The 12,027-nt window shown below is 36.8% G+C and overlaps 1 protein-coding gene across 1 annotated transcript in view; it reads right to left on the bottom strand.

Annotated features, from left to right (window-relative positions):
• Positions 1-12,027, bottom strand: part of TENM3 (teneurin transmembrane protein 3) — a 2,305,387-nt gene that overhangs the window by 1,048,220 nt on the left and 1,245,140 nt on the right. Inside the window, exon 8 of the mRNA XM_055276480.2 lies at positions 1,191-1,353. The gene's annotated coding sequence lies outside the window, so the exon portion shown is untranslated. The remainder of the gene's footprint in view (positions 1-1,190; positions 1,354-12,027) is intronic.

Here is a 12,027-nt window from a genome sequence, read left to right as displayed (position 1 = left end):
AGCAACATGTCTCCCGAATGTTTCAGGAATCCAAAGTCTGAATTCTTTTTCATTTTTGTTACTAGTTCATAGTGGTCCCTCCTAGATATTTTCTGAAACTAAACTTGTTTCCTTCTACCACCTTTTTCTTGACTTTTTTTTTTTTTCTGGTGCTGATTTTTTGGAATGTGTAGGTTTGGTAATTTTTATCATTTTCAAGACTGATTGCAGTTATCTCTATTGTTTGGTATTTTTTCCTTTGGTTTTTCACCATTTGCTTTTTCTACTTCTGTTCATTTTGTTGTATCACTTATCTTTCTTATTAAAGTATTAAACTATCACTTAGTACTTTCTTAAACTAGAGTTCTTTGTGGTCTCCATTCCCTTGCTCTCCTTTAAAAATATATATAGTAAGACTCAAGTCCCATTTATATTTTGTCTGAATAACACATATGTATTCATAGTGAAACATGTTAAATAAAGTTAATATTCTGAAATTCTCATATCATTCCTATTTTTCAAAAAAATAATCAAAACTGAATTTTTCATAATTGTTAAGATATTAAAAATATCTGTCATTAAAAACTTCAAGATATACATAGAGAAATCTAATATAGTATAATTTTGTTCATTTTTAGCAAATGGTCCTGTCTATAAATTTTATTTCAGACTACTAAACCACCTAGATCATGCCAAGTGGTTCATTAAATTTCATGGAAGTAAGAGCTTTAGAATACCTGTAGATTTCATTCAGGATGAAATAAACATAAAAGAAACATTTTGGTGTGTGCTTTGGTTGAGGCTGGGGATTAGGTGTGTTTACAGTTAGGTAAATTTCTGAAAACTAAATTCAGGGACTAGAATTGGATTTGATTTCAAACAATCCTTCCATAGCATATGCACCAGTTGCTATGCAACACAATTTAATATCAACAAATGATGCCAAGTGATTTTTGCATACTGTAATTGGCTTGCAAGTTTTGCTGCTTGAAAATTGTGAAGAGAACGTGATTATTTAAATTTCAATGGCTACATTAAAAATGCTAATTTTTATAATTAAAAAAACCTACAACAAAAAACCTACATCTTAAAACTGAAGAAAATAACTGTCTTCTGTGATAATAAATGTACGACAGTCTGCAAAGTTATTCTTCCACCCCGTGGGAAAGCATAGACCATATTGAGGTAGCTTTTGATGCTGGTCTACTCACCTAGCTTCTCTGATGAGCTGGCTGTGGAAAGCTTATATGGAGGCAGAGCTCAATTAGTGTAATTTATGTATCCTTGGACGTCAATCATTCCTGTTGAGAGGTGGGACTCGCAGGCTCTCAGTGCATTAATTAAGAGCTCATCTCAGCAGAGCCATCTTTCTACCTAAGGACCAAAAAGAAAGTTTTAATTAGATTTTTAAAAGCAAGTATGTCATATATGAAAGCAAGTATAGTTTTTTAGTTGGTTTGAGAGGCAACAATTGGAAGGGGCTCTTCCGGACAATACAAATGGCACCAGTTCTCAGTCATCTGTGACATTATGAGTAAGTGGGGGAGCTTCAGTCTTAAACATTGGTTTCGACCTTTGGACAATCACTTCATGAAATCACTGAAATTTTGACTATGTTGTTTCATTGCCAACATCATTATTGGACCCCTGTCTAATTATTGATGCAGAGCTGATGCTGATTGGATGCAATTACAACGTCAAGGACAGACAGGAGTTTTCTCTGATGGCTGGCTTTTTGTTCCACGCTAGCTTCTGACTGAATATGCAGTGGGCAATACAATGCAAGTTCAGCAAAAGGGAGTGAGGGAACTTGCACAACACATCAATTTCATGGGTTCGGTGATGGAGTGAGTGTGCCCTTGCCGGCCAACCTAAAAATATAGGGACTTGAGAGAGGTAAAAACTAGCTAGGCTCACTGGTGTCAGCTGCTTGAGAGAGGCTGTTCTCCTGGAATGGCTTGTGTGAGGCCATCAGATATACTCCTTAGGGCTCACTTGGGAAATAATAGATACATTATTGATTAAAATATTTATAAATTAAGGGAGGGAAAACAAATTTTAAAAGCTAGTTCAGATTCTACAAGGGAAATATATCTACTCATAGCTATTAACCCCTCCCCCTCCATAATTAAGGAGGGGGGTTCAGAATGCATGCTTTGGCGAACAAAAACAAATGTTTGTCAGTAGCCAGAAAAAAGCAAACAGGAAAACTAACCTAAAAATGCAGAGACTCGAGAGAAAACAAAAGGAAACACTACGAACAATCAAAACACTACATCTTAGAAATAGTGAAGAAATTACCAAACCTAAATATTCTAAAACATCAGCATTGGAAAAAGCAGAGGTTCAAAATTTCTGCTTTCAGAAAGGTTATAGACAATGGGAACATATAAACCCAAGAACAACAAGCACAAAATAAAGGATGTCATAAGAGTAAGGGGGTTTCTAACAAACTGGACCAGTACAACGGGCAGATGATTCAGAAAGCAAGGAAAGCTCTGGCTCAAAAGAACAGAGCGTGTGTTCCACTGTTTCTCATTGGTGTTATATTTCATTTTATTTTTTCTTAGGGAGGGTGTTTAGGAAATCCAGTTACTGTATACACTATAAATTTACCAGCTAACTAGCATACTTGACATGTACTGAATAACAGCCACAAACCTGACAAAAGAAACTATAGATTTTACAGGTATATAGCTCGTGCAGTATGTTTCTACATGATGGTGTACGATGAAAACATTACTGTATGGACGATTTGTCAGAAGAATAAAGCTGGAAAATTGTAACCCATCATTAATGTTAATGTTCATAAAGATATTTGATAATCCTTTCTCAGCTATTTCCCTTCACATATTTTTCCAGCTATTTTTCCTCATTTATTGTGCTGTATAATGTTTATTGCACAATACATAGAGTAGTACTCCCCAGGTACGAGTCGGCAATTGTGCTGGTTATGCCAATCTCATGTGCCTGATAAATTTATGTAATACCACATCCTGCATTTGAGTACCATTACTGTGTCTTTCAGTGCAAAATTTTTATGTGCATTTAAGCTAGGGCATATCCCAAAGTCAGATGACTGCTTGGGCATATCGTACTCAAGGATGTCTAAATGGTAATATTAATATATACAGTGTCGTGTCTTGTGGTTATGTGCAAGTTATTTACCTCAGGAATCTCTTTGTTTTCCAAGGAATCCTCAAATTATCTTTATGATAGACTGAGGACAGAACATGTTAAAATTAATAGACACTGAATGCAGTTATTTTTAAAGGAGAAAAACCTCATGATGTGCCTCTTCATGTGTTGTCAGCGTTTTTTTCCCCCTGAAGAAGTTACATGTGGTTTTGTGATCCGAAGACACCTTCCAGCGACGTTGGCCAGGGCCACTCTATTATACATTCCTTGTCAGTTCCTATGAGCCTTGCTTCTTAAGAGCATGACAGGAGGAAAAGGCTTCGGAACAGGCAGCACATTTTTGTGCTTTTAACCAAAAGTATGAATTTTCTTATGGCTTAAATGTGTAGCTTCACAGGAACCTAACATCAGGATTTGGGGTAAAAGTAAGCATTTTCCTGAATGAGAACTTTTTTGTTTTTCTACATAAAATCTTCTCAACTGGATGGGACCTTTCAAAGTTAGCTAAACTGGAAGTTGGGGTTAAATTGTAAGTGGAGCAATGTATCTGTCCTAGACTTTGGGATTTGTTCTGAAATTGGTTGCAATAGTGCCTTGGTGTTCCAAGGAAGAGAACTTGGTCTGTATTTGAAGAACTACCAGTAGCTAATGGAAGACCTGGGTTCACCTCCCCAGCCCTTGTTTCAGAAAATTCACATCGTTTTTCAAAGATTCTTGTGGTCTGAGACTCTATTAGATACTTGACTTGGTCCAAGACTCTCACCACCCCAGGAAGTGATTGTGCTATGGGTCACATGTTTCTCCTGGCTTCCCCTCCTAGTAGCCAAGATGGCAGCTTCGGGACAAGAAAGCACGCACATCACCTCTTTCCCTAAGATTTCAATGGGCCTCCACTAGTTCCTGTCAACATGGCAGGGGCTGTTTTATGTATCCATTTGGTGAACTGGGGGTTTATGAAACAGTGAGTCCCCACAGGGAATCATGGAGGCTCAGTCGGCTCCAATTCAAATTTTAATTTGTTCATGATTTAAAAATAACCTAGTTGAGGCCAGGATTATTGGGTTTTAATGGTATTTGGGTGTATACACTCACATAAAGCTATGTGGCCCTGGAAAACAAACAGATTGTATCTACTCACAGAATAGTTTTTCCTAGGTGAACCAGTAAAATGTTTTGAACAGTTAGCTAACTCATTCAGAGAAATCAGCCACGTTAGTATATACTAATTTGCCACGTTTTCTATACTCATGGGACTTATATCCAAAGGCAAGCTATAACGAAGCTCTGGATAAAATGGTCTAGTTCTGTTGTCTTATCATTGGCAAATACATGTGAAAGAGCAGGTTTATTATTGTGTGACAACCTCTACTCTTTTTGCATAATTTTATCAGAAGGAATAGAAATTTATATTTTCTTTTCTCTTTTCTGAGATAGAGTTTTGCTATTGTCGCCCAGGCTGGAGTGCAATGGCGCCGTCTCGCCTTACTGTAATCTCTGCCTCCCAGGTACAGGCAATTCTCCTGCCTCAGCCTCCCAAGTAGCTGGGACTACAGGCACGTGCCACCACCCCTGGCTAATTTATGCATTTTTAATAGAGACAGGGTTTCACCACGTTGGCCAGGCTGGTCTCGAGCTCCTGACCTCAGGTCATCTGCCCGCTTTGGCCTCCTAAAGTGCTGGGATTACAGGCGTGAGCCACCATGCCCGACCAAAATTTCTTATTAGAATATGTTATAAGAAAAAAAATAGACATTAAATTAGAACTTTGGGTTCAAAAATCACATGTAGTATTTATAGCAGAAACTGGGACTCCCAGAAGTCTTTAAATGACAAAAATACCAAGTTTGAGTTTTTATAATTTAGTTGGCAATTGTGAAAATTGTTACCGGAGATTTTTTTATTCCTATTAATGAGAACCCATACAGCGAACTGCGCAGATACGAATTCGACCTAGTAGCACTAAGGAAAGACAAATCAAATCTTGCTCTAGTGTCTACTAGAATGTGTGGGTTTGCAGAACAGGAATGGGTTAGTGCTCTGTAAAATCTATTTATTTAGATAGAATTTGTCCCAGGCCATATAAGAGGGATGTTTGGGTGGGTTATCAGTCTTTCATCATTGACATTTTATTATTTAGTTTTAATGGCTGAGATATCTTATTGTATATGAGTCTAAAGGTTTTCTGCTTTGATATGTTTATAAGACAGAATATTAAATAAATGATGATTTAGTCCAATATTGATGCAGCATTACAGTAAGTTTATATATTTTAAAACTTTTCCCAATTCTGACTGAGGAAAAATGATTAATTTGTAGTGACTTTCTTGACATCTAAATTATTGGAGGGAAAACAAACATCAAATTTTCTGGGCATTAGGTTATGTAAATAATGTCAACTAACATTTGTTTCTATGGGGTGCTACAAGTACCACATTATCTTCTTGTAACTCTTTTACAAGTTTAAAAACAATGAGGGAACGCAATTAAAGTACTCTATTAAGGACATGTTCTAATGTAATTTTTGAATGAAAATAACTGCTTATAATAAAAAAATGGCAGTTAGTGTAACTGTAGAGGTAAAGCCACAGTGGTGAAAAACAGTAGAATAAATCTATATTTATTTAATAAATAATACCTATTTTTTACATACCCAGTTCTTTGCATTTCCTTGTAAATTCTGTGTGTGGGCATATTAGCACATCTTATTCATACTTGTTAATTGCTTCTTAACTTAATTTAAGTTTAAATGATTTTCTTTTAAAGAACATCGAGAGCGGTTAACTTTTTAATATTCAACAAGTATTCCATATTTCCAAATAATCTTGTTAATGTCATGACATTTGAAAAGCTTTGCTTCTATCAAGCCATTTCTTTGACGTTCCCATAGAACCTATGCACAGGAGATTTTAAAGAGAGGTTTTGGTTATTCTATGTTCATTTTCACTCCTTACCAAGAGTTAAGAGTACAGCTAAGGCTTATATCTCTTATTCTCATATTCTCAACAATTTGCAGCAAGGAATAAAATAGCAGAGAATTCTTTTTCTGTGTTTTGGAAAATATTGATCCTTTTTTCCTGTGCTTTGGAAAATCTTGATCATATTTAGCCAGTTACACTTACATGTAAAATATGAATCTCTTTGAAACTTGGTCTTCTGCAGTCAACATCGCCTAAACAACAAATCTGGTCATATATACATATATGTGTGTGTATATATGCATATATATGTTTAATGCCAAACCCAAAAATCTTCAACTTCTTCCATTGTTGGTACTAAGAAATGTATGTATGTGGTGGTGATGTAGGGGGTGAAAATGAGGCTTGATTGATTCGTTCACACATGTATTTATTCAATTAATTTTTATTGAACTCCCAAACAAGTGGTGAGTGCTATGCTGTGTTCTGGGGATTAAAAAAAAATGAGCAAAACAGATGAGGACCCTGCCCTCATTAAGCTTCTATTTTAGTAGAGATATATATATATATATATATATATATATATATATATATATATGTGTTACCTAAGACCTCAAAGCATTTTTACCTATTCAGTCTTCACATTTACCTCTTTTATTTGCCATGGCGTCCTGAAATATTATCAATTCAGTGATGTTCACTTTCCAAAAATATTCGTAAACATACTTGGTGTTGAAGTCTGATTTGCCACATAAGATGATTGAAAAAGCAATTCTAAATCACTTCTAGGCATTCAGTATAAAAGGAAATTTTCAGATACGTTTATGGCTTAATAATTAAATCTGGATGAATATGCCTGCTGGGAACTTCTACAATAATAAAATAGAATGGCAGGTTCCAAACCACAAACAAAGAACTTTTTCTTTCAAAGATTTGAGTCACAGCATATTAGTGTTTAATGGATTTTGCATTTTTAAATGCATAATGTCAGAATTCCTTGGTAAGAAGTCTCAATAATTATTCAAGTACAATCCAAACGGTCCTGAAAAACAAGGAATGGGAAGCAGATGCTCAACTGCATCCCTCTTCCGGGGACTCTAAGTGCCTGAAACAGGAAGATACAACTTTCTTGATTCAGATCTGGAGCCTCTCCTTTCCCCAGCCATAAGCCCCATGAGATACTTGGATAGTCAGTCTTCTTCTGCCTTCTATAGACTAGTCCAAAGCTGGTAGCATCATCCAAACAAGTGATGCCCACAAGATGAAATGGACATCTGGAGACAGTCTTGATATGGACCCACAGATCTCAGTACGCTCAAGCGTTATCTAAGGCCAAAACGAGGAGAGTGTAGGCGGATGCATGAAAACTTCTCTTGAGAATCTGGTGATTTCAGTCACTCCTTTCTTATAAAACTGATCACAGAAAAATGACATTAGTTTCTAGCGATAAGCAACAGCTGAGATTATAAAGATACACAAACTTTCCAACTCTTTGAAAAACATAGCCGAAATCAATGAGAGAGAAGATTTTGGAAAATAACTACATTTTAAGACCACTTTTAAACATAAATAGATGTCAGAAGATTGGACTTAATATATATTTATATCTATTTACATCTATCTACCTTTCTTCATTTATCTGTCTTCAGAAGTCAAAGAAAAATAAGGTTCTACTTTCACCCCAGGATAGCAACTTGAATAAATTGCTTATATAATGATTTTAATTCCAGAGGTCCAAAGACAAAAACGCAACTCCCAACCTTCATCTGCATTTTCAGGCCATATAAAATCACAACACTTCAGAGTACTCTCAGTACAGTTAGGCAATTCTAACTTGTGTCCATTCTGCTCCTTCATTTCCTTCTCAATAAATAATGGATAAAGCAACAACGGGTTTTGCTGACTTTTTAATTCTTCTAATATACAAAAATTATCTCCTGGAAATAAATTAACGTCTATACAATAGTCTGCAAATGGTTTGAAAGTAATTTTGGTGGTTCTTAAAATGCTCCATGTGTTCTATTTTATATTTGAGCCAATTAATCACTCCACTCATCCCCCACCCCCCCAACTCATCCCACCTCAAAACACAAGCTCTGTCACACTGAAAAATAATCGAAGAGAGAGTCCTTCAATTATTTTTGTCCTCCTTTTCTTGGTTTGCTATCCAATTTTCTATTAATTGGAACTAACTGACATATTAACAGTCCAAATGCAAATGTTATGCAAATCTGAAATGGAAAGTTCTTTTTACCGGAAACACAATTGATAACTACATAAATGTAATAACTGTGCTAACTATAGCCCTACCTGATTTATGAAAAAGGTATCCTTTTTCATTATAATGGCTGCTTAGGCCTTTAAGAATCATTACGTTTTTATTCTACCTTTTTTGTTTGGAATCTTTAAAAAATGATGGCATTGCACATTTCTGTACATTAAGAAACTGACATAGGAAATGAAATTAAAATAACCTGAGTCAAGTTAGTAGAGGGATGTTTCCAGAACATATTGAAGTGGGTGGAACTGTTTTGGTGGGCTATTCCTCCTGGAGTCATTTCTGAGTTCTACAGTCATTTCTTGCCAAGGTCAGTTGATGTGCCTCTTTTCTACCGTGCATCTATCCTACTAGCTCCTTCTCCCATCACCCATCCAATCATTTCTCAGCCAATCACCCATGACTGCTGTTGGGTTTCCTTCAGATTGTAATGAAAGCAAATTGGAACACTGAATTGGGGAAAACCGCCTCATAAGCAGATTATATGCAAGATGACATTTTTCTTGGACTCATATTCTGTTTCCTTTCCCATTTAGTTTTAGATTCCTTTTGCATTTGAAGATGTCATGTAAGTTTGAGATTTATATTTAAATAAAATACAGCCTGGCCATGTCCCATTCATCTTATGCTCCCTTCAGTTATAGAACTCACTCGGGTGCCCAGGGAGGTAGGACTTTTAGAACAATCATTTTCCATGTAAAATTTATTCGTAAAAATGTTCATTTGTCTCTTAATAGCTTTGTTAATATATAGTACAGTGGACCGTGGTGACTTGACTTTATTTTCTTTTCTACGTGTATGCCGAGCAAAGAGAACAGTTGTTCCTTTTAATCAGTCACCTGTGGGGGACAAAAAGTCCATGTGACAAAAGCCATACTAATTCAACGCATTTAATTTGAAATAAGACACACATTGTCTTGCACAGAGTAGGCATTTAATAAATGCAACATGGTGAAACCTTACATCTACACAAAATATAAAAAACTAGCTGGGTGTGGTGGCACATGCCTATAATCCCAGCTACTTGGAGGCTGAGGTAGGAGGATTGCTTGAACCTGAGAGGCTGAGGCTGTAGTGAGCTGGGATCACCACTGCACTCCAGCCCGGGTGACAAAGTGAGACCCTGTCTCAGAAAAACAAAACAAAACAAAAGAAAAACTTGTTGAATTTAGCTGAAGTTTATAAAATACACTCATTTATTAAAAATTTTACTCATCCCTTAAAAGGAATCTTCATTAATATTAAAATTGAGCAGGAATTCCTAAAAAATAGCACATTTACCTATTTAATAGAGTTATGCAGAACTTTAAAAGTATTACCTGTCCTCTTTTTTAAAAAAATGTATCTCATGTGATATTCTTTTTTGCCCCTATTACAAAGTGGATATAATCTGAGTAAAGAATCAACAAACTGTAAGTTGTGGTTCTGACATACATCTCTTGCACAGACAAGATTCAGATAATCATAATGCATATCAAATTCAGGCTTTAGCTGGGTGGTCTACAATTCATAATGTGGAACAGGATTCTTATAATCTTTATATTATCTTCAGAAATGCTCGTTTTCCATACTGAAAACTGTTGTTAAGAAACAGTCAAATAAATACGAGAATTGCCGATCTTATCTTGGGAAACATATAAACAGCATGAGTCACATTTTTACTTTGGTGGCTGCATAGCTTCAATTTTACAGCTTAATTTTTGGAGTTGCATTAGCCACATGGAGAAGTCATACTAGAAACTCGTTAAAAATGTAGTATGTGGCTTTCTGTGTTGCTTATAAGATTTAGATCATATTAAATTATAAAGGCATAAAACCCTTCTAAACAGTGAATTTTCTATCAATCCTGAGAAATCATAGATCAAAACAGAACAACAAAAGTCTATCTGGTCACACTGCACTGTGGGTTTTCCCCCACTTCCTCCACATCTGTCTCCCCTTCTTCCTGGGAAACATGGCTGCTGTGATCTGAGAGACCAAAACAGACACCCCTTTATCCACGAAGTTAGACCCCAAAGTTACGGGAACAAAGTTACCTACAGGTTGGAGGCCAGCTGGCAGGGTAAACTCTAAAATCCTACGACTAAACTCCCTAACAATAGGAGCCATCGGCTCGGATTTACAACTCACACCCCTCCAACTCTTAATTGTGGAAAGGACATGCATTGCAAGCATTCCTTCTGTATGATTCTTTCAGCCGCCTTCTAAAGACCGTGCACCAACGGGCTTTGTGTCTTACAGTCCACCTTTTGTTGAAAAGAGCCAAGTGCCATCTCATTTTAATGCTAAAACCCTGCCCCAAAGTGCACATGGGCTATATGTTACATTTATGTTTACCCATCACATGTACTTGACTCCCCTCAAACATGTGTATAGCTTTTCCCCCAAAACTGCTGAATGTGTATGACTATTGTGTGATACGGGCCCTGCGAGGCATAAAACCCAACCTCTCCTGCCCCACTTGGAAGAGAGAGCACCTTTGGTCTGTGCGAGAGACTGTCTCTTCCTGGCTTGCAAACTGATATCCCCAGTAAAGCTCTCCTTTCTACTATTTATCCATCCTGATGGTCTTTGGACAACATTGTGTAGCTAGAAAATAATTTTCCAGCTTCTCTCAGACATCGTGTGGCCAGGTATTGAAATTCAGTCTAATGGAATGTGAGCAGTCATCTGTCCTTGCACTTGGCCATGTTTCCTGTCGCCATTGGCTGGAAAATGTACATAGCAGTGAGCTGGCTCTGACAAAGACAATGACAATAATGCCCTCGTGGGCCGGCAGGGCAACGAGACCAAAGCACTTGGTTCCCTGAATAACCCAGTGGAGAAGAGGCACCCTGGCAGCCTAGACCAGCTGCTCTGTCACATGAAAGAGGCATACGTCCTATGTTTAACATACCGAATTTCGGGTTTTCACTGTAATTTAACTGAGCCTTTCCTCTAATACATCTGTTAATGATAGAGCCACAAAAGTTGCATCTGAAATTTAATTTGTAAAACAAATATAAACAACCTGGCTGCCTTTTCCGTTCCTCTGAAGAAAGCGTCATGAGCTCTCATTAGTTCCTGTGACCTGGGCTTCTGCTACATTCTTTGATTTGCTCCTCACGGGAAGGCTGGGAGGAGGGAGGAGCAGCCATCATGACATTTGCTTCCAGAGTCATCCTGGGAAGCACGTTTAGAGCAACGCCAGTCATGTCATTCGCCTTCCATTGTCCATATAGCTTCAATGACCCCTAAGTGTCTTCTGAGGCCCAGATCAAATATCACCACCTCTTCCAGAAATAATATTTTGACTTTTTCAGCGAGGAAAAAACTTCTCATATTTTTTTAAATGCAAAATGAATCACACAGAACTATGTACAGAATTATCTCTGTACATGGGACTTCACAGCATTTATTAATAATTACATATATATTTTCTTCACTTCCCTCTATTAAAATGTAAGCTTCCTCTATGTCTGGTTTATTTTGCAGTGTTCACAGTGTTTTGCATGTACTTAGAGCAACATAAATTGATTGTTATACTGAATGAGTAACTTCCCATTTATTAAATAATAAAACAGTTCTTACTATGCTTAAGGAAACAACATAATAATGTATCTTAAATGTAAAAAAAAAAATTTCACACTCATCTAGAAGCCATATCAACTACTACTGTCAGAGGCGTTTGAACCAGAGAGACTCCATCTTGAACAGGGGCTGGGTAAAAGGAAGCTG

The sequence above is a fragment of the Symphalangus syndactylus genome, chromosome 4, assembly GCF_028878055.3.
Source record: "Symphalangus syndactylus isolate Jambi chromosome 4, NHGRI_mSymSyn1-v2.1_pri, whole genome shotgun sequence".
Taxonomy (NCBI): Eukaryota; Metazoa; Chordata; class Mammalia; order Primates; family Hylobatidae; genus Symphalangus; species Symphalangus syndactylus.
The sequence above is the reverse complement of the archived record's forward strand: the minus strand, read 5'-3'. Positions and strand labels throughout refer to the sequence as shown.